This window comes from Metopolophium dirhodum, chromosome 7 (assembly GCF_019925205.1).
Source record: "Metopolophium dirhodum isolate CAU chromosome 7, ASM1992520v1, whole genome shotgun sequence".
Classification (NCBI taxonomy): domain Eukaryota; kingdom Metazoa; phylum Arthropoda; class Insecta; order Hemiptera; family Aphididae; genus Metopolophium; species Metopolophium dirhodum.
Window position 1 is genome coordinate 20,007,777 of NC_083566.1, and position 21,556 is coordinate 20,029,332.

Here is a 21,556-nt window from a genome sequence, read left to right on the forward strand (position 1 = left end):
GCGACGACGGCGGACGGATTCCCATTGTACAAACGCCGTACAATACAACGCGTAATGCGTGCGTGCACCATTCTGTCTATATATTTTATTATATATAATATTATTATACAACGTTCGAACCGGTCGGTTCAAGGTCTCTCCTCCGCGCAGCGAGCTGTACCACCGGCATTCGCAGCACCACCGTGGCGGCCGCAACAGGGCTGGACAAAGTGTGCGCGTGGCGCGTTCAGCAGTATACGTCTAACCGCGGTCGCCGGCGGTCACTGGGGCGATTGTCACGCGTGCTGGAGAACGTTTAATTAATAATATATTTTAATAGTCGTTTTATGTACCTGAGCCATACTTAAAAAAGTGTTTTCTGCCGAGAATACTTATTACTCTACTGTTATATAATATATTTGTAACATAGATTATAGAAGTCGTGGAGTACGACGTGCTGCGTTTTGTAATTTTTACCGATCTCCGCTGCTTTAGTGGTGAATTATTGTGTTCGTGTCGGTGCAGTGGGCATACTACTGTAGCCGCAGACATAGGATATTTCATCAGCGGGTATAGCTCATCGCGATTCTTTGGCTGAACGAGGTGTATACGAAAGTATACGTCATCCCATACCTGCACTATCACTTTCCAGGTACATTATAATAATACTACTAAACGAGTTCGTTTATAACGTGACACCCCCCCCCCCCCCCATAGTCCTCCCTAACAGCCACTGAACTGTATACTAGAGTTCAGTGCTAACAGCACCTAACCATATATCAGGTAATAAAAAACCTAACAAAGGAGAAATCTAGATTTCACAAGGGTTTCAAATGGATATGAATTATGAGATATTATAATATAGGCTTAAAATATTTTAATAATTCATATTATAGGAAAAAGTGTACGTAAAGATTTTTATTTGATCATCTGGAACGAGTGCTGTGATATATGCGTATTATTCTTAGACCATGCATAAATCGATTTTGATTTATACAAGACTGATACATGGTTATACATTATAGAAGTTATCAAGTATTATATTAACATATATTATCATCAACAGACAACAATAAAGTCCCACCAAACGATATACAAGTTTATTTACTAATTAATAAAATCTGTAAAATTAAGTATTAACTATTAAGTATTTAGTGTTGATGGAAACAAGTTTTAAAATCCTTGCACGCAGCTCCCTGCTGTGTAGTCTATTTGTACCTATATTGTTTTTGAACATTCGTAACGAAGCTGTTTCCCCGTGATTTAACGAACGCTGTGATATGGCAAATTTGCGTTGATCAGAACCAATTTTGACTTTTGAGTTGTTAGTTTTATTATTGGAGTGAATTAACCTAACTTTAAGGTATAAACATTATATATGTTTGAGCCTTGGTTTTTTTATTATATTAACATTTCTAACAGAGCTGTGAGTAATTTAAATATGTTATATTTTAAATATATCTTTAAATATTAGCCTTTAATTTGCTTAAAATTTGAAATATCGTAAAATACCGTAAGTACGAAACTACGAACACAGACGGGGTTCTAACTTTAACGTTTGATTATTGGTAAATAATTCCATTTTAAAAGTCTAACCGTTTGATGACTTTCAACGCGTTAAATCCCTGGAATCCTCTTTTTCGTCATCTTGACGCAATATGACGGATCTGGGGTGTGGCGTGTTATACGTTTTTTCTCGACCAAAAACATATTTACCGTTATAAAATTTATTGCGTGGACGGATATGCTCAAAATGCTTTCCCATCACTTGGTCCTCAAATGCACACTACAGCGTTGTGTTGTTTTACGGACGACATATTATATTATAATTCGTACAATTGTATGATAGGTTAACATTATATACTTATACATATGCCATAATGTCATATTATATCAATTGGTGCCTAAAAAACGTAGCATTCTTATTCCCTGAGCATAGCGTGTGCTATGCAAATTGTCAGTGTGTATCGACGAAATATCTCTCTTAATTTTTAGAACGTGCAACTGGAATAATATGTTAAAAAGGTTAGTTTCCAATAAGAGGAACTTGTGAATAATAAACTGCATTGTGAGACTGGTAAATAGTGTAACTGATGTGCATTTATATTGACGCGAGAAAAATCGGAAAATTCTCGAGAAAAGTGGGACGCGTGTGGAGTATTGTCGGACCGGAAGTAATGAGGCTAGTAAATATACATATATAAGAATAATTTCCCTGAGATCTCATCGCACTGCACAACACTTTACGCACTCGTGAACAGCGACGTGTAAACTGAGATCGATCGAACATCGAACGGCAAATGATGGTCACGGATAAAACGGTCGACGAGCACTGTCATATCCTTCAAGACTGACTAGTCAAAAATATGGTTCGCTAAACGTTCGCGAGTAACGTGATTCATGTACCCACGATCTACCTTTTAATAATGATCCAGTGGTCGTCTCGACAGCGTTATAAATTCGGTTATTGTGATTCCATGGTCAACATTGTAAACGGTAGACTCGTAAGCGGGTAACCGCTGTAATATTCATTGTCTATATATAAGTCAGTTTGAATAAAACGCAGTCGTCGCTAGCATTCTTCTCGCGCATGTCCGCGTGTCATACTGAGAATATGTCAACTTCATTACGGTAAGCAGCACAACTATAACAGACAGATATGAAAAATATCCAACAAAGTGATTAGTAAATTACCAAAAGTACAACTTAACGTTAGCGATTTTTCTTCAGAGAAAAAAGGTCGAGCTCGTTTTTGTACAATGTTGGAGCATTTTCAAATTTTCTTGGACTTTATTTTAGCCTGTTGATATTTTTGTTTTGCACTGCCAACAAAACTACATTTTGGTTAGTGGTTTTTTTCCAAATACGTACGTAAATTATTCTAAATTCCTATTCCCAACCATTTGGATTAGTTCACATTTACTTTTTTAATATTTAGTACCCATATGAAATTTATATGAATTTATTTTCAATGGAATTCGAAAACGATTGTTGTCTGTTGGGGCCTTATACAAGTTTCCCTAGCTCTTCCCTTAAAAAAAAAAATATTAAAAAATATTTTTGTAGCTAACCTCGCACGATTTTTGCAACATCTTTACAACTCTTCTAACTGAATAACTTTTATTCTAAGGAAGCGTCGTACAAAAGCTATGACGGTTGTGTCGCTATTTCTGTGAATAAAATATTATAAGTGAATGATGTGTGCATCATACCTTTACGAGGGGTTCGGAACGTAATTCTAAAAATGGGTGAGAGTGAACACGGAGACTAGTTTAGAACTATCAGTTTCGATGACGGTTGATGAATGCTGATAAAACGGACAATCGTGAATTCGTGATCAATGGAAAATATCACTGTTATAAGGCACCAACGCGTGAAAGTGTATAGTGGAAACCCGCCTTATTTATGGGCACACCTCGAGTAGACTATAACCGCGGTCCGAGGGGCTTATAGATCCTCGGTACATAGAATTCGAGGTCACAGATAGTTGATGCCAAATTTTTTATCGGTGTAACCTAATGTAACTGCGATATTTTCAATCAATAAAAACAGATTAAAGGTGGGTTCACACCTCGTCGTGTCGTGTGATTTGGTATTTTTATATTTATACCAAAATGCAATATCAATGATATGAATATTGTACCTGGTGATAACATAATATTATTTTATTTTAGTTATCACTTTTCCACACGGTAACCACACGGTCAAAAGTTGAATATTTACTTTAACTATGCGGTATCGTGTGGTAACTGTGGTAACCGTGATTATTTTACACGACACGGTGTAGTGTGAACCCGCGGCTTAACGGATAAACGGCTTTACGCTAACAACGTGTTTCGTGTCTTGAGATGGGGTAGTAACTATATGGTTACAACAAGTAACCATATTGGTTTAAAAGTTGAGCGGTAGACAATTATTGGTATACTCGGTTACAACTTGGTTATTATAATATTATAATACCAAAAAAAGTAACGTTAGGTAAATCATAATGTGATTTGATCAACATGACATGACACACGGCGTAGCTGTGAATCCCCGGCTCTGAAATGTCTTATGAAACGGTCGTCTTGGTCTCCACTCTCCATCATACATTTTCGACCGAACTGTTTTCGTTTTTCGCGACCTCGAGTGTGTATCCGTAAAAATGTACAGTGTTGTGCAGTGCGATGTAATTTCGGCCGCAAATCTTTATCTATTACTTTGCCGTTTTGAATTTCGTATAAATGTATTATTATTAATTATTATTACATGCAATTTATAAAATATAATGTTGTATAGCAGCGGTGAAATAGGTTTTGACTAACTCCAGCCCCTACGAGTAACGACAAGCGTGAGCGTACCATCCGTTTCGGCGTTTCCACTGGATCAAGCATTTACTCGAACCGTTCTTCTGCAGGGTAAGATGTGCATAATGCATACCTACGTATTGCATATTATAAATTATTCACTGGTTCTTGGTATGCAACTTAGTAATTTAGTATCAAATGTATTAAATATCAGGTATACTCAGCCTTGTCTGACTATAGACATTTGCACACTACAATAATTACCTGTACATGACTGCATAATTGTTATTATAACACGTGTCAGGTGAACTGGTTAAGCCCAACTATTAAGGTAAAACTTAAGTTGTATAATATGACCCATTAGTCATATTATAATATAAGGTTATAATATTGCACTATTTTCATTTATTTTCAACCTTTAAGCATTGGATAGGTAACCTATATAGTTTCCTGATTAGCTGCACACACATACCAAACTAATTACACCAACGACTAAACCATATCACGTCATAGTGCGTTTCATACACATCTACATCTTAAAACACCCAACGGAAATGTGTTTATGATGCTTTAATCCGAAGCAGTTTGAAATTATATTTTCATAACATATTCAATAATATATAAACGTATCCGTTCATAACAGTTGTATGAGCCTATGACCAGAGCTGCATTGCACTAGAGATATACCTAATACGATGTATACGTGTTCTTCGTTTCTTCATAAAGCGAACTGCAACCAAGCCCGGATTAAGGATCAATTGGGCCCCGGGACACCATACACTTGGTGGGCCCCCTTTCAACTTTAACTTAAAAATGATTATATTATTACATATTAACGACCTTATATTATTGTATAATTTTTTACTATACAAAAAATATACAGGGTGTATCTTATGTCACTGTACGAGGGTGTTTTTTTTTAACAATTATGGATCGATGATATGGAGTTTCATCAAAACAAAAAAGACGTGTTTTTTTATTTTTAACAGGCAATTTTTTTATTACATTTTTAAACACGCAGTTGTACCAATAATAATATCGACTTTATTTTTTCAAATGATAACTACTATATTTTTTGATGGATACTGGTAAAGCTTTTTTCTGAACATGTTGACAGTCAAATGATCAATTTTGGTTCGGTATGTTATGAACTATGGTCCTCTAAAGTTTAGTATGATATGCATTAATACTTTTAACTAAAATACCTAATTTACAAGAGCTAAATAATTTTTTCTTATAACTACTTTTTATATACTTAAATAGTTAAATCGGTAATATAAAATGCTCAAAAAAAAAAGAAAAAACAAACAAACAAAGTTGTTGCCAAACATAGTTCATTATTTATATTATTTTTTCGTGATATAAAATTAAGAACAATTTTATTTTATAATTATTAATAATAATTTACCTACTGTAGGTAATATACCTACCTACCTTTTTTTTTTGAAAACTGTATTGGACGCGTTAAAAAAACACATTTTGGAGATAAAGATGGGCCCCCAAAACCAATGGGCCCCGGGACCGTGCCCCCTTGCACCCCCCTTAATTCGGGCTTGACTGCAACTGAAACTGCAACAGTAAATAGATCATAAACAAATAATTACATATACATAATAAATTATTAATATAATAATAATTTGTAATATGTTCATTTTTCTGTTGGCTGTTAATATTTCTACAGGTATACCACATACACGCGAATAATATTATAAATTTATAACATATTATTATGTTATACTCGTTAAGGTCTCCTATGAGCAGAACGATACACGCCATCGATTTCGTTCACCCAATGTTAATTGTTGGTATAACCAGCGCTATCTAGCGGTAGATGAGGTACACACAAAGTCCATTATAACCCCTATATGGGATATGGGCATAATATGGCTCTATCACTAATATCTTAATTCGTGGGCCCTATTTACAATTTTAAAAAATATTCCAAACTATTGATAGATACCTACAATCTACACAATAACCGATATTTTAACATCTGTTCACTTCTATTATAACTTATAAGGTATAACTACTAACTAGTAACATTCATACTAAAAATATTTAAATAGGTACTGGCAACCTCGGTCCTCAAGATTTCTAGTAAAAATGTAAATATTTTAAACGAGCGTTATAGAAAAAAAGGTGGATTTCGCTCTGCTGTACAGTATGTTACAAGTGGGTCACTGTAATGGATGGTGTTAAATTTGAATTCAATGATATAATATCATTGTATAAGAAAAACGATTCTGAGCGAAAACGGTCAGTCAGCCTATGATATTACCAAGTATATTTGATGATATTATTGTGAATAAAGTAATTTATATATAACCTATTTACGTGGAGCCTTGTTTTAAATTTTCAATCCTTAGCCATAAAAGTTAAACATTTTATACATTTTTAACTACAAAATAATTAATAAATTATAAATTTGATAAATATTGTCAAAATTTGAACTTAAAATGCTTAAAAAAAAAAAATTGTGCCTATGTATTTTTAATATTTTTCAACTGCTATTAGAACGATATATCAGGAGCCTTATATTAAATTTTCACGCTTTTTTACCCAACAAATAAAATTTTATTGATATTTATAGAAAAAAAAACTAAAAAAATTGAAAACTGACAATGTCCGTAAACAGCTCAAAAAGAGTCAAAATATTTTCAAAATTTTATGGTATATAGAAAATGCTAATATAAACATTCAATGAAATTTTCAAGTATCTACAGTCATTCGTTTTTTAATTACAATAAAATAAGAAAATTGTTACATGAGAAATCGAGTGAATATCAAATATTGTAAAAATATAAATTTCAGGCGCTCATAAAAATTTAATTTAAGTTTCTTGTAGACATTTTTTTTTTGATAAAGGTATACAAACTTATGAGTAATCTTATATTACATTTTCAAATCTTAGATTTAAAAAGAAAAATTTTTATGAATTTTCATCAAAATAATTTGCTATTTTTCGTGATTTTTCCGTATTTTGTTAAAATTTGAACTTTAAATGCTTATAATTAAAAACTGTGACTAAGGATTTTTAATTTTTTTCATCTGCCTTTGAAACAATAACCTAGGAGCCTTCTATTAAATTTTCAAGCTTTTTTACTCAACAGATAAAATTTTATTGATATTTATAGAAAAAAAAACTAAAAAAATTGAAAACTGACAATGTCCGTAAACAGCTCAAAAAGAGTCAAAATATTCTCAAAATGTTATGGTGTATAGAAAATGCTAATATAAACATTCAGTCAAAATTTCATGTCCCTACGGTCATTTGTTTTAGAGTTACACCAAAAACCAAAATCGATTTTCTCGAAAACAGATTTTGCGTAAAAATTCCCGTTTTTCCTTAATTTTTCTTTTGTTTTTCACGTCACTTGTGAAAACTACTGGGAAATTTTTACTTTTGACCCCCCAAAGTACCAACTAAATTCACTTTCCTATCAGAAAAGTTACTATTGAAGAAAATCCAAGCACTTTTACTGTCCTAAAAGGTGATGACAGACACAAAAATAAAAAAAAAATTCAAAAATAAATAAAAAAATAAAAAAATAAAAAAAAAAAACACACATCATTGTAAAATCAATACATTCATCGCTTCGCTCAGAATCTAAAAGACTAATAAAATTGGAAACTGAAAATGGTCCTAAACATTTCAAAACAAATCAAAATATTTTGAAATTTTATCGTGTATAGAAAATGCGAATTTATAACAACCAGTAAAAATTTCATGTATATACGTTCATTTGTTTTAGAGTTACACCAAAAACCAAAATCAATTTTGTCAAAAACCGATTTTGCGTAAAAATTCCCGTTTTTCCTTTATTTTTGTGTTGTTTTTCCCGGCGCTTTTGAAAACTATTGAGATTTTTAAAATTTGACCTCCTGAATGCACCAACTAGATTCATTTTCCCATCGAACAAGCTACTGTTGAACAAAATCGAAGTAGTTTTACTTTCCCAAACGGTTGTGACAACACAAAAAAAAAACACACATTATTGTAAAATCAATATATTCATCGCTCCGCTCAGAAACTAAAAGAGCAATAAATAGTTTTTACTGTTTATAATAGGTGTTCTCATATAATACTGTAGTATACTATAATATATTATTATAGAAGCAATGGAAACCCTTTTACTAATAATCTACAAAAAAAAATATAAAATTTAGTTGACAATTTGATTGTTATTTAAATACTTTAAAGGGCAAACGCAAACCCCAATATGGATTTAAAATTGAATATTGTATTTCTTCATCGAGTTTAATGAACTAAAATTAGTCAAACATTTTTTTATCTGGAGTTCAAAAATTCATTATAATTATCGTAAAAATTTACATTATTTGTTTCTAGATTTAGTAATTTCAAAACTCCATATTATAAATATTATATAAAGTATGAATAACTTAACCTACGTTTGTATATGCTTACCTGTGTGCTATAGTTATAACTTTATAAGTTATAACGTATAACTTATAAACTAAAACATCGGTAATAAACACTGTAAAGTATATCCCTCAGAGCTTAACTAATTTTTAGAGGTAAATCGTTTTAGATTTAAGAGATTAAGATCTAAGATAGGTAGTCCTCAAGTTAGGCCATATAAAAGAAATTAATTAGGTAGTCATTTTTCAAAACAATTATTTTCGAATGTTAGTTTATTAATTTTTTTATCGTTGAATTCAGTAATAAAATAAAATAAATAATTTGTGAAATAAAATATAGGTTAGAATAAATGGCGTATTTTTATGAAAATGAATATTTTATTTTTTATTATATTATGTAGACCAATTTAATAATTTGAAGACGCTTGAAAAGCTTTTATGACGATATTTAGAATACGAGTTACGTTCTATCTAAAATAAATTGTCTTAGAGTTTTTTTTTTATCATCAAAGATTCAAAACATAATTATTTTAACGCGATAATTAACGGAACCAAAATACGGCGTTAGTGAATGGCAATTTACATGCACGTAAGCGGCTTGTGTTGTGTATATACATAATGTATGTCCATGCGAGAAAATAATTTTGCAGTGTATTATTATATGCAGTGTATTTCAATTTTAAACCGGTCGGTTTGATTGATTGTTGTATGTTTTCTAGATTTTAATCGCCATAAGATGACAGAGTTAATGGAAAAAATATTACAAACATCCGTTAAAAATTAACCTTTTGGCGAGGCTTATGAATTAAAAACATGTCGAGGTCAAACACATTAGAAATCCGTAGTATAACATTAGATATTGAAACAAAGGGTGCTAAATGTATTTTTTGTCGCCTCTGTGTCAGCGATACTCTTTGTTTAATGTGTTTATAAGTTTTATTTAAATACGTTTTTAAATTGTGTGGTAGGTAATATACTAAAATTAGTGAAAAATGTAAATTATTTGTCAATGCTTTTAATATTGTATTCGTAATATTTAAAATCGGCCTAATGCAAGTTTTTTACCCAATATAATTGTATATATTTTTACTCTCAAAAAGTTAAACGCCTAAAAAATATTGAGTTATGTCGTTATGAACACTCAATATTGTGAAAGTAAATAACTTAAATTCTCTTAAATAGATTTAATGTAATATATGTATAAATAATTATAACACGTTTATAGAATTGTTCATAAATCGCATCTATTTAATTTTTTTTTTTAATTCAGTTAATTCGTTTAACGTCACTTTATCGTTGTGCTCAATGGTTTCCAAAAACTAATAAGTAGGTAACCAATTTGACGAAAAGTTTTTATTACCATCCAACATTATTAACAATAATAATATTAATAATAATCATTTTAGACGATTAACTTGTCAATAATTATGTTGTCCGTATTATATATTTTGTAATCGTGGTAAACATTATACAGGATCTACAGATGACTTGTGCTGTATAATATAGTGACCAGTCATTATGCACGAACGCAGAGTACGTGAAAATCGTTTCTTTCTCAAATGCACGTTTTATGCAGGTCCTTCGACCTGTAGTTTCGCAAAAAAATCAAACCCTTGACCCGATTACTTGATATACTTGTTGCCGTTTTTTCCCTTCGCAGCCAAGCCGCGTCACCGAGGTCGTACAGAACTATAACGATTCTCGTGATTACAGTTATAACCGAAAAAAAATAACGTGGAAACAATACGTGGTTATTTTTTCCTCCTCCTCCATGTATAAATATATATACATCACACATATACTATAATATTATATTCTTTTTGTTTGTCGTCAGATCTTTTTTCTTAGTTTTTTTTTGTATAACGCGTGTGACCTAGTCTCCGCCACCGTCGCCGACGTACGAACAATGGAGCACGAAGGAAATTAAGGAAATCCGTGAGAAAGTGCGCGTCCGTGTGTGGAGACGAATAGTACTTACTTGATGTATATTATATTATTTCAGTGTACATACATATATTATTTATGCACGCAAATTGTATGCAGAGGTACAGGAAAAAATCCACACATTCGCATAACAGAAATCACAATATAATAATAATAATCGTGATACGTAAAAAAATTAAATAAATTATAATATTTTCGTATTTTTTGAGGGGAAGACCGAATATAATGACGTTATAAATTTTTATTCATACCGTAATACTCATGTCCCGTGGCATTGAGCAAGGTTGTCGGTTATAACTGTACTGGGATGTAATAATAATACGTATTCGAGCGCTGTGTACGTATTGCGAATGACCCCATTAGTAGTTCCTTAACACGATTGAGTCACCATACACTGCAAACGTTTCCCGAGGAACGACCGGACAGCGTGTATATTAATATTAATTTATTAACTATAGGTAGTATAAACACCCGCAGGTTTACATCATCGAAACGCTAAAATAAATATAATTACCTACTCGTTGGCGAGCAGCAGCAACTAAACCTAAAATAAAAACTAATATAAAGCGTAGAAATTGTTGAGAATTAAAAGTATTAAGATGATAGTATTAAGTCTGTACTCTATAATATACTTAACATAATTTTTTAGATCTGATCTCAGTAATTATTGTTGATGCCCAAGATGTCAAATAATATGGGATATCTCATAATATTAACTATTAAGGACTTATCTTTCTTCAAGTTTTCGTAATTCTACCAAGTCTACTGTAGTAGTGTGTATTTTAAATAGCTTATAGTGAATAGACATAATAACCACGTAACACACCCGATAGGCTGCTATAGGTGTCGGTCCATCGAGTTATAGGATTTTAACCGGACCTAATAAGTGAACTTTCCAATAAGACTCAATATTTATTATTTATTACTATTTATTTACTATTTATTTACTATTTATTTATTTCATATATTTTCATTGTTCAGAGTTCGGGGTATTCAAATATTTTTGGACATATATTACTAGTCGGTACAAAATTTTACTAGGCCCAACGGCCACCTAGTTCAGATCGGTAATTCGCCGGGCCTATCTCTGGGCCTGCGGTGAAGTAATACTGCCAATTAAGTTCCTTTAACTTATTATTACATTTCAGTAAAATATAATTTAGTAATTCACAGTAAGTTTTAAGACTTTAATCGCATGATATTAATAATATTGATAAAACTGTAAATAATTGATTGTGAGATACAAAATTTCTGATGAAATACGTATATTTATTATAAATGCATTTATTTAAAGTACAATAAGGTATAGTTTATTAGTATAAGCATGTCAAAGTGAACGATCCACGTACAATAAAAAAAAGATGTAGGTACCTTATAAGTACTTGTATTATTATTTTTTAGTATACCTATGTATAATGTATTGTACTTTTTGGATTTAAGAAAGTCAGCTTCGTTGCTGACTCGTAGAATAAACATAAAGTATAAACGAATTCAAAGCATAGCATATATAATGACTTGTATATGTATTGTGATATTTGTGATCCATAATCTTATATTATTCCTTTATGCCTTAAAACCAGATATTGTTTGAAAAGATGACGTGTTGAATAATTCTTTGAAAATAACAATAGGCATTACAATATAATCAAACTATAGCTATAGCTTATTTATTAATACCTACATTATTTGTGTTTAGTATTTAATGTTTGGGGTTTAGTCTTTGTATTAGGATAAATCATAAATGGATTGTATATAATTTCGTAATGTTCGTAATTGATAAACTAAAATCTATTTAAAATTTAAACAATAAGTATTTTTTGATATAGGTGTAAATAAGGGGATGCATCTAGATACACGACTCACTTGGGCAAAACACATTAAAATAAAAAGGAATAGACTTCATCAATTACGTCCTTTACTAAAATCCAAACTATCACTGCAAAAAAAAATAATAATATATTAGTATACAAACAATTCATCATCCCCTTGGCCTCCTATGGAATCCAATTTTGGATAAAAACACAAACATGGTAATTATTCAATCCTTCCAATCAATATCACTCAAATCACTAACAAATGCCACTTGGTATGTTAGTAATCGAACCCTAACCACCTATGACTCGATCAAGCATTTTAACTCTATAAACGATTCTACAACAAACTACTTAACCATTCAAATCCTCTCATATCTAATTTATCCTCCCAAGGCCTTTCCAATACAACTAGTTGAGTAAAAAGAAAATTGTCCGGGGACCTAACTATTATTCGAAACTAATTTATATGAAAAAATAAAAATATTATTACAAATAAAAATTATATAATATACCTACATATCATTGGTTATTTCATCTTATCGCGTTCCTCTTGTCATTTTTTTTCCATTATCAAATTTACTTATTGTATTTATTTATATAGATTGTAAGTGAAAAAAAAATTTAATAAAAAAAAAAAAATTGTAAATAATTTGTTATCTTATAAAACCACAAAATTAGAACATTTTGTATTTATTTTGGCTTGGTTAAATTTTAGTTTTAGGCAGTACGGAAAATGTATAGGTCTGTAATAAATTAATCTAAATATAATAAAAATGTCATTGTGTCTATAGTGAATATTAATAAGTAATAACGTAATGGAGAAAATCTTCAAGTCCCTCCGAATAATATTTTTTGAACTAAAAAATTGACTAAAATCGTTGTTTTTTGGTTGAGTATTCAATCTCCTTGAAATTTGAACATCATCAATATCAAATATTTATAACAAAAATTGTACATATCTGTTATGTATTTTTAGGTTGCTGTCAGTTCTCTATAGCGTGTTGCAGTTAAACTTATGAGGGATATACCTTGTATTAAATGTTCACGCTTAAGTTATTAAAATTTTAAATATTAAACATTATTAACTACAAAATAATTTGCCAATTATCGTGATTATAACGAATTTTATTAATAATTTAAATCTAAACGATTATAAAAAAATTAAATTGTAATTTGGTACCTATACCTATTGAATTGTTGATATTTTTTATTGTATTTGAATATGTAAAACACGACGCACAACTTTCTTTGAAAAATTCCGCTTATACCGGGCTAATAGGTAACTATTATAACACAACGTTATTATTAGGAAGGTATTTACCCTAGGGCTAACCAGTGAAATAGCTCTGGGCGGCAACATTTTGAGTACAGGGTAACTATATATTTGAGGCTTTTAAAAAAATTAAATTTGATTAAATTACAATTATTTACACATACCTAATATAGTATCACTTTTATTCTTTCAAAAATTATATAAAATTCTTCACCTCAACGCATCGTTGGGAATAACTTAAAAAATATGTTTCCTCAGTCAGATAATCTTAGCGTTAAACGTCTATCCGACACGTCAAGATGACAAGATGGTCTGCAAGAGCAGAATCTTGTTACAGCTACAATAAAAATTGTTACGAAATTATATTGGCAATAATAATTTATTATTGATCTTTATCAAATATTATTAACTATAAGATTTTTCTAATAAGATTACATTTTGACTCTTGATATTATTGATCATAGACATTTTTTTCATAAGTAAATTATTATTATAATATCTACTTATAGATATGAAGTTTATTATTCCCTAATTATTCCCTATTATTTCAAAACATGTTCTGGTTGTTTTATTTTAAATCACATATTATTGCCATATCAAGATAATGTTGTGCTCGATTTCAAGATTCAAAAATTTTAAATATCATATTTCTGAGAAATAAATAACTTCTCATGTTACAAAGATTTTGCAATCGTCATTATTATTATTTTTATTTTTGTTTTTATTTTAAATAAGTAATAATATACAATCTGTTTCAGTTGACACAATAAGCATATAATATGCTATAAGAGTAAAATAAAACATGAGTAGACTCAATAGTGGCCTTTCAACATCCTCAATATTAAAAAGTAAAAAAGTCTACCTTTTTTATCATATTCATAGCACAAATTCAAATATTCAACATAGTATGTAGGTAAGACATACAAATTAATAATTTTGATTTGTATTTCTGGCACGATTTCATATTATATAATAAGTCAATTTAAGTTCTTATATTTTATTTTATAACAAATATACAAGGCCCCAAAACATATAGAGTCATAAGCTCATAACCTATTGGTTAATTTTATATTTACAAGAATATCTTAAGTAGAATAAATAATACAAATCCTAGTAGAATCTCAGTAGTTTCAGTTGACGTTGACCGATGACGATTGCAGAAAATTAAAGGTGAGGTTTTCATTAGCAAGACACATAACACGACTGAAAGGGGGGTTTAATAGATGATTATATGAGAATAGTGAGATAAATAAAGGATGAGTGTAATAGTATCAGTATGACAAGGCTGAAGTTTAAAATGTATTTATAAAAGGATTCTAAGACGATTTATTGAGTTAGCCTACCTAACCTAACCGTTTAGTAATATATGATATATACCCGCATTCTGTCTCTGTTTAGCAAAACTGGATAAATTTAAAACTTTACAGATACCTAGGGTCATAAACTTATAACCATACGGAGGATAAAGAACCGTTATAGAATATGCAAACAATGGTACGAATTTGTGCTGAACCTTTTGAACCGCAATGCATGAAATGAGGTTCTTAATTAATAACAAATTCGATCCTATAGGTACTAAGAAAGGAACTGTTCAATTTAAACCCAGAAGATATACTTTAATTGTATATTTTATTATTTTACGCGTCATCATAATTTTAAATGTTAACATTGATGTAATTATTAAAAATGTCAGACTAATTTATTATCTATATTAATGTATAAATATGGCTAAGTATGATATACCATATACCTATATATCGATGTATAATACTAATGTATTGCGGATTCGTATAGCTTTTATCAAAATTTAACAGTTGACACTTGACACTCAATAATAACTTCATCTAAGAGTGCATTTTGCAACTAATTAAAACTTAATACCTATTAACCTACGAAATTATTGTAAATATTTACACCCAGGAGTCAGGGGCTATTATCTGCAAAGTAATACGTAGGTATCTCAGTTACTAATCACTGGACAGCGGAGATATATTTTATAAACTAAAGTACAGTTTTCTTTCACAGCTCATATCAATAATTATTGCAGTGCATCTAACATTTTACGAAATCATTACATACAATTTTAAACTCTACATCGATGTAGGTGTACTGCAGTTCATCGGGGGCGTGAAGTTGGCATTACATTGTTAGCAGACAATTTCAAAACACATCCAACAAGTCCAACAAGTCTATTTGAACATTGTTGGATGTGTTTTGAAATGTTCTGTTAACAATGCAATGGTAACTCCACGCCCCTTAGTTCATAATGTATATTATATATTATATATTTGAAATTATTGTACTTACTTGTATAGATTGTTTATATTCTAATAAATATTAAAAAAAAAAAAAATATATTTGAACATTAATTGGAGTGTTAAAAAGTCTACTATAATTAAATACTTAAAATTATTATTTCTTATATTATATAATAATATAACTGGACGGATGCAATAGCCGATATATTAACTTGTTTGATACCAGCCGCTTATATTTTATTAAGTATGTGAATTATATGATAATAATTAGTATACGCTTCTATTATATTGTAGGATATTATAATATTAAAGAACGAACACATAAATGATCGTTCTTTAATTCGGTCCACGTTTTGAGTGAGTGCAATATTTGAAGTTTAACCCTTAACATATATAGTTATCTTGTTTTATTTGAAATCAAAACGTAAGATTTTTGGGCTGCGTATAACGTTTTAAAATTGCAAATATGCAAGAGTATATATTATTTTTGTTGTTAAATTATGTTTGAATAAGAAATTTTGTTTTTGTAAAATTTCAATACTATTATTGAAACCCGAGGGACATAACAATATAGGAATTTATTGCATATATGGTATTTAATTTTCGTATAATAGGTACAGTAACAGGAGGTATATGAAAGAGCGGTTGAGTATTAATTATTGTAGTCGTACTTATCTGGTCACGCCATTTGTCCGGTGTAGACGTGAATTGCGTACAGGACTATTATATATAGACACGCTAGATGTATCCTCCCCAGTCCCCGGAAGATCTTCTATGTATTCAAGGTTTTGTGTAAACCAATAACGTGTCTACCTATAAAATATACATATACTAATCACGGTGCATAAGGCCGTCACAGTTTTTACACATATATTATGATGTTTACTATAGCACGGATATCAATTTAAATTTATATATTTTATTCATCGTGTGACTGTTAAATTATCGTCTTTACGCGATTGATTTTGTCGTATTTTTTTTGTTTTTGTTCACGGTATGTACTGAAATCATTTTACATAGTCACATAGATATTTTTTTTGTAACAAATATAATAGTTGTGGTGGTGTCCGTATGTTTGAGAGTGTCGTTATGTTAACGAATATTGTGTGTAGTGTATATTATATATTTTAATATTAAAATATATAAATGAAATACAAATAAACCGCAACGCACAGGTCCTACATACGCAGGCCACATAATATGTGTATTTTAAGCAATTAAGTTTTTTTTAAGGTTATTTAGTTATTACAAAATATTATGATGTGCAGCCACACGTGCGTTATGTGGTGTGGGTTTACGCGATATCATTATAATAATATAATTTATAACACTATAGCCATAAATAATATAGTATTTTGTGTGTAATGTTATACGGGTTCAGAATCGGTTCAGCTTTAATTTTCTCAGATGCAACGCAAACAAAATAATACGAATCACTTCATGCACACCGTAAACAGACTAAATATAGCTGTGAGTTCTGTTATGTTGTCCTGTGGACATGCTGTATAAAACACCACAAATTGTTTCTACTTGAAATTATATAGATACATAATTCATAATCCGCCGAGGATTCGTATAGTATAGTCGAATTTAAACTACCGACCCCACATTATTGTACCTACATAAATATTCAACGCCCATATACTTCACCTATACTTAAACTCTTATCAAATTATACAAATTGTAATATACACCTTATACGCATCATGCATGTACACGGCCATCGCATTAAAAGATAAAAAATAAAACGAAAAAAGCACTCGTGCGTGGGCGTGTGACGCGTATACTACGATATGATAATAATATTATATACGTATACTATATGATAATATTATATAATAATAATACTCCGTCTTAACTGTACCGAAAAATCGACACTATATAATATAATCATATTTTACAGACAGTTATTGTAATTTGTTTTTTATTCCTCAATTTTTTATGAAAGTGTTTGAGTCCGAAACATTAAGCTGTACAGTGTGCGTACCTATAATAACAATTTCACATAAATATTTTGTAACATATAAGTATACCGTATAATATACAAACCATACACGTTGGTGTGAGTGTGGGACTTTTGTCGCAAACCGTTGACGTTGGCATGGCACGGGTGTGTCAAGAAAGGTGTGCCTCACGTATTCACTGGGCAAGGAGGAAAATTCGGAATTCCTCCCTCTCCAAAGCTACCTACCAAATAAATAATACAAATATACTATTATATAGGGTTATTATTATAGACCACGGGACCACGGGACCCGGATGTATAATATGTATTGAATACCAGCTAAATAGCCAATAAAGAATACTCGATGTGACTTATGACTATATTATGATTTACAATTGCAGCCTGACGCGCTGTATGCATCAACAAATTTAAAAAAATGGCACTAAAAAACTATGCACATCAAACGTATTCATTATAGAACTGAAGCTGTAGTAGAGTAGCTAATCTAAAGCGTACTTACTATACGTATATTATGTATTTAATTAATCGAACAATACTTACCAAAATACATTTTTCAAAAAAAATTATTGAATTGTTTTCTTCAAAATATGTTGACACATTTCAACCAACATTTAAATTTTATTATGAAAATATTATATAATATATTATTATGCGTTAGAAATAGTCATAAGTTAATGCATAACATTTAAAAAAATTAGTAGCTTAATGTAACTTATTTAAAAGTAACTAAACATTTTAACTTAACTTTTTAACTCGTTAACGATTAATTAATGCCCAGCCTTGCCAATTGGCAATAAATTTGTTCGTTCATATTTTTAGTTTTTCTTATTAAAATATTTAAATTTCCTTTTTGAAATGCATTTTCCAGCGAGTGCATGAGTTTTAATTTTTTTTTCATTTATCTAACTAGTTGATAATTGTATTGTACAAAGCAATTTATTTTACTTTTACCTAGGAGACCTTTAAATAACATATAATAATAGGTACCTCAACAAATGACGTTACATAAATCGTAAGCATATCATAAAAACTAAATACAATTGTCATAATTTCATTGTTTCATAATCATCACCGTGAAAAACATTTACTGCAGAAATTAAAAAATAATAATTTTTTGAAATCAGTAATTCCTCAGTTTTTTTTTTAATAACTTGTATTATTAAGTCAACTTAATTTCGAAATCCCTAGCTTCCATTCACAAACAACTTACCTTTTCTTCTTAGTTCTTACCCATTTGCACCACCAATTATTCTCGTAATACTTAGACCAATGTTCAGGATGATGCGTATACTACTAATGAGGACCCACCGTTTTCTTTCTGTTAAAATTATTTAAATAATACTAAGAGTTCATATTTTTCTTGTAAATATACATATTTTGCTTTGTACTTTGGGCCACGGCCCGTTTTGTTATACAATAAAATAAAGAACATCAAATTATGATTCAAGTATGAACAAATATGCAAATATAATCTTATACAGTTATATAGGTAGGTACCTACTTATAATTAATATTATGTGAAGTTAGTAATTACCGCTTCAGGCTTCTATTAAGTTTTTATCGTGCGTTTTCTTGACACTTTATAATACAATTATAACTTAGAAAATGGAAAGACTTATAGAATCTCTGGGTACGTCATGTCTTGGATTGCGTGTATATTATTAGTATGCACCGCGTAACCGGCGAATTGAATAATATTAGGACGTGAACAGAGGACAAGACACACACACACACACACTGCACATTTGTAAATAAAATGTCTGCAGTTTCGAGACGTCATACCGCGATGGAAGCAGAATTTTATCGCCTGTCCGCGTCTACCGTGCAACACTTCGGAGCCACGGCAATGACTCATTTATCCGGCGGGAGTATAATAATGTAACGTGCAGCATATAATAGACACGCGGAGGAACGAACCGGTCCTAAATACTTAATCGGGTAGGGCACAGTCGCCATAAATAATTCACCGTGTAAATTACCATGACCGTACGCGCACATAGGCGATATTTATAGTATTTACGAATATAGTGGTTACATGGATTTTGGCGATCGAAAACACTGCAGCGTTTATTTATCGTGTTATACACGTATATCCACCGTGACCGCTCGCGCATCGGCGTTGAGATTTTCCCAAATTTTCCGTCGTCGTCTGCTTGGTATTAATAATAATATAACGAGGGGTACGACCGAGTTCAATGTTTCAGGGTGACCATGAGAAAATGTTCCGATGCTTGCACTGATTCGTGTGTATTTGTTCAAATGTTACGGTACGATTTATTTTTCGACGAATTTAAATAAGTACACTTAATAATACACGGTTGTTCAGCCTCGTCGTCGAAAACCAATTCAGAGTCAAACTATATGTGGTCTTTGCAATAAAATCTGGTGACATAAAATTCTAACAGAACCAATTCAGTATTATGCTGTATTATAACAATTACAACTATTTGATTTGGGAGTCGACTATCTGTTTAATATGAAATATATTATTTATTTTAATACTTATACATGCAATGGTGTTACTGCAAGTTGCAACACACAAAACTGCCCACAATTTTATTTCCCTGAGAAGTATGTCTAATATAATTCTTGATAAATAATTACGGATATCCTATGTTATTGGATTTATAACGCCACATAGAAACCATCGAATTGAGTTATTATTTTAGGTATACACATAAGTATCTATTGTATAGACAAATAGACAATATGTCAATATACATTCATTATACACATAAAACCGACTTCTTTACAAATGCACGACTGTGCGCTGTTCCACTACAACTGTTGTCTATTGTGCGAACCATGATAAGTGGGTTATCTGGTGATTTACATTTGAAATTATTCAAATAAAATGTTTTATATACATTTATAAGTGATAACCATAAGTACCTACTGCAGCGGGTCTTGTAAAAATAGGCGCAATTAGAGGGGGATTAGCCCCCCCAGTTTTTTAAACATATTTTATGCTCGTAAACTAAAATTCTATACCATATGCGTGACCATAGGCGCAATTTCAACTTTTGACTTGGAGGGGGAGGTGCTAAATATATTAAAGCAAGCAGACCATTGCAATATAGCATTTTAAAATTGTATGTCCTAGGTTTTTTTTGGGAGGGGGCTACGGCTAAGTTTGGGGGCTTAGCCCTCCCCCCCCCCCAATTTGCGCCTATGTGCGTGACAATACATTTCACAACTAATTAACGTACATTATATCCGAAGTACTCTCGCTTTAATGGTCAGTTCTGTAATTAACTGTAAATCACATTAATATTAGTGATGTTCATTTTCTCGTATTTGTAATTTTTTTTTTGTGTAAAAATGTACAAATATATTTTTTTAGGTACTACATATTCTATTTAAAGAATAAATAAAATTAGCTATGAAATGTAGCACCTATTATAATGATGATGATAAATTGTTCACCTACTTTAAAAGTTTGATTTTAATGAAAGGAAACACTTGAAGAGAAAATAAATAATATATTATGTTTTATAAGGAATGTATGATAAGTATCATGGGATTCGTGATAATATACTCATACGTAAACTAATGGGGCTTAGAGGATAAAATTAATAAATTATTGCTGCAGGTTTATAAATATAGATCTTCAAGTGTAGAAAAAATAATAAAATAAAAACGTAAACTCGTAGAAT

At 30.6% G+C, this 21,556-nt stretch overlaps 1 protein-coding gene across 2 annotated transcripts in view; it reads left to right on the forward strand.

The window, feature by feature from the left end:
• The first annotated feature begins 250 nt into the window (after positions 1 to 250).
• Positions 251 to 21,556, forward strand: part of LOC132948373 (sodium-dependent transporter bedraggled) — a 90,098-nt gene continuing 68,792 nt past the window's right edge. The window contains exon 1 of one of the 2 annotated variants that reach the window (XM_061018803.1): positions 251 to 631. The gene's annotated coding sequence lies outside the window, so the exon portion shown is untranslated. Of the gene's footprint in view, positions 632 to 4,254; positions 4,377 to 21,556 lie in introns of those variants that run through there. The other variant, XM_061018804.1, reaches the window with a different exon arrangement.